We start from the raw sequence: 2,698 nt of genomic DNA on the forward strand, positions 1-2,698 counted from the left end.
TGCAAGCATCAAGCAGGGTCAAATCATAAGAACTAATTTTCTTATATTGGGGCTAGAATTAAATGCAAGCCAAAAATTCATTCATGCATCTATGGTTTACGTATGTCTCTGATTTACCCTAGAGGCACTATTGTCATTTTATGGTAGAAAACAATAGTAATCATTCCTGTTGGGGCATCATTCCACTACCATCAAGTCAATGCCGAATCATTGTGACCTTATAGGGTAAGATAGCACTGCTCCTGTGAGTCTCTGGGTCTGCACATTTTCATAGGAGTAGAAAAACTCATCCTTCCCCTGCAGAGCTGACTGGTGGATTTGAACTGCTGACCTTGCAGTTAGCAGCCCAATGTGTAACTGCTAGGAATTGATAGTGCCATTCGTTTAGCCAGTGGTATAGAATATAAAACACTGTTGAGAAAATGAAGTTTTAGGAGGATAGGCCAGCTATGAACCACAGTACATGAATTATTGACTTGTATAGGTTGAACGCTTAAGTGACTGGATACTGTTGATAGAAAGAGTGGAAGTTGGTGATAGGGAAAATATTCCAATATTATCCATTTATCCTCACTTTCAAGGAACATGCTGGCCATTTTATTTGTTCATTCTTCTGGCTATCCATGATATATTCGATGTTCTTCACCAAATTACAGAACAGGAATATGAAACTGGGGGAGGCGGGTGGAACTACCAGGCCAGGAGCCAGGAGCTTGGGCATGCCTGGTAGAAATACATACATTTAAATCTTAATTCCAGTTACTCTTAACCAGGTTAGGGAAGAAGCTTGTTTAATATTGCACCTTGAAAGTGTGTCTTTGCTTTCTTGAAGATGCTACGACTGATCTTCCTCAGACACTAAGCTGAATCCTGCTTTCCTCCGATTAATCGATGGGGCGGGCAGACGTGCACCTGCCTGTTGCCTAACACCTCGGACATTCCCAAAGTTGTATGGAACAGACGACAGCCGGAGTGAGGGGAATGCTTTTGAAGGATGAGTGCTGTGTGGAGTTCAGCTCAAAGTGATGGAAACTCCTGCAGCACCCACTGTGCTGGGAGCCAAGAAAACAAAGCTAACTGAAAATGGACCAAACCTACAGGGTGTCCCTGCGAGGGGCAACCGGTGAATGCACTGGGCTGCGAACCAAAATAGTGGAGGTTTGACACCTTGAAAGAAAGACTTCTGCTTCCCCAAACACAGCCGCTGAGCGCTCTGTGGGACACAGCTCTACACGGACACACACGCCTTCACCTTGAGCAATGACTGGGGGTTTATCCTGCTGGAAACCTAGCCCTTGGAGAAGACAGACATCCAACTGAAACAGGTAAGCATCGGCTAGATAGACACTATATAATAATGAGTACGTGGAACAATAAAACAAAAACAGTCCAAGTAGAGGATGGTTAACTAATCTGACATAGAGTGCTATAAATATATAAGCAATGATAAGTTAGGAAAAGGGTAGATTCTTGCATCGATTAATTCTAGCTAATGTCAATCCAAAGCATTGAGAAGGACCCCAAACATTTGTAGGATTTGAGTAGTGCCTGGGGCTACCTGATACAGACATTTCCCCTCATACTATGGGAATCTTAATATGAAAGAGTAAATTTGTGCCATGAAAATGCCCCCAATACCACTTGCTGTAATGTAGATTGTTTCTTATGGACCGAGACATGTTCAAGTGGATCCAAGCGCCCAAGTCGAGAGTCACAGCCGGACACGGCTCTTGTCTTGGTGAGCTGGAGTTCTCCGCGAGGCTCTGCGGGCCTCGCTTCACTGGAGGGCAAACCGCGCCTCCCCTGGTGCCCTGGTCAGTCAGGCTCTGCCAGACGGGGCTCCTGCGAGGTGGGAGTGGCGGGCATCTGTCTTTGTCCCGATTAGTATTGGAACCTGATGTGATGAAGAGAAAAAAAAAAAAGAGCCAAGCACACAATATAATAATTCTGGATCAAGTCAGACGAAAGGTATTATTTCCTGTGTGCAGCTATTTCATTCATTAATACCAACCACTCATTCTTAGAATAGACATGGGTGTATCATAAGAATTTGCGAAATAGTGGATATGTTTATCTATCTCCATCACCTGTCTGTCAATGTGCTGTTCTGTGGTGACTTGTAGGCTGCTGTGATGCTAGAAGCTATGCCACTGGTGTTTCAAATGCCAGGAGGCTCACAGATGGTGGACAACATTCAGTTGGGCTTCCAGTCTAAGATTCAGAAGAAAGGCTTGCCGAAGTACTTCTGAAACTTAGCCAATGAAAGCCCCGTGGGTTACCACAGAACATTGGCCAATATAGTGGCGGGAGATCAGCCTCCCAGGGTTGAAGGCACTCAAAATACACAGTGGCTGATATAATAATAATATTTATATATAAATGATATAGTCATAAATTATAACTATATAGCATTATGACACCAAATATATAATTGTATAAAATTTAAATTATAATTATAAAATAACCTAATAATAATAATAGACAGGAGCATATCAATAACCCAATGCAATGCCTTGTTTGATCACTTGACTGCTGCTCCCATGCACATTGACTGTGGTTCCAAGCAAGGTAAAACCCTCGACAACTTCAGCCTTTTCTCTGTTTCGCATGATGTCACCCGCTGGTCCAGTTGGTGGGATTCGGGTTTGCTCTACACGGATTTGTCATCCATCCTGAAGGTTAAAGTCTTTTTTTTTTT

General features: G+C 43.2%; 1 long non-coding RNA gene across 3 annotated transcripts in view; it reads left to right on the forward strand.

Moving 5' to 3' along the window:
• LOC123522341 overlaps positions 1-2,698 on the forward strand; it is an 83,191-nt gene that overhangs the window by 23,654 nt on the left and 56,839 nt on the right. For all 3 annotated transcript variants that reach the window (XR_006680610.1, XR_006680609.1, XR_006680611.1), the window contains exon 3: positions 833-1,325. This is a non-coding gene — a long non-coding RNA (uncharacterized LOC123522341). The remainder of the gene's footprint in view (positions 1-832; positions 1,326-2,698) is intronic.

The sequence above is a fragment of the Echinops telfairi genome, unplaced genomic scaffold (assembly GCF_000313985.2).
Source record: "Echinops telfairi isolate 266 unplaced genomic scaffold, ASM31398v2 ScPeMD7_5868;HRSCAF=6743_0, whole genome shotgun sequence".
NCBI lineage: Eukaryota > Metazoa > Chordata > Mammalia > Afrosoricida > Tenrecidae > Echinops > Echinops telfairi.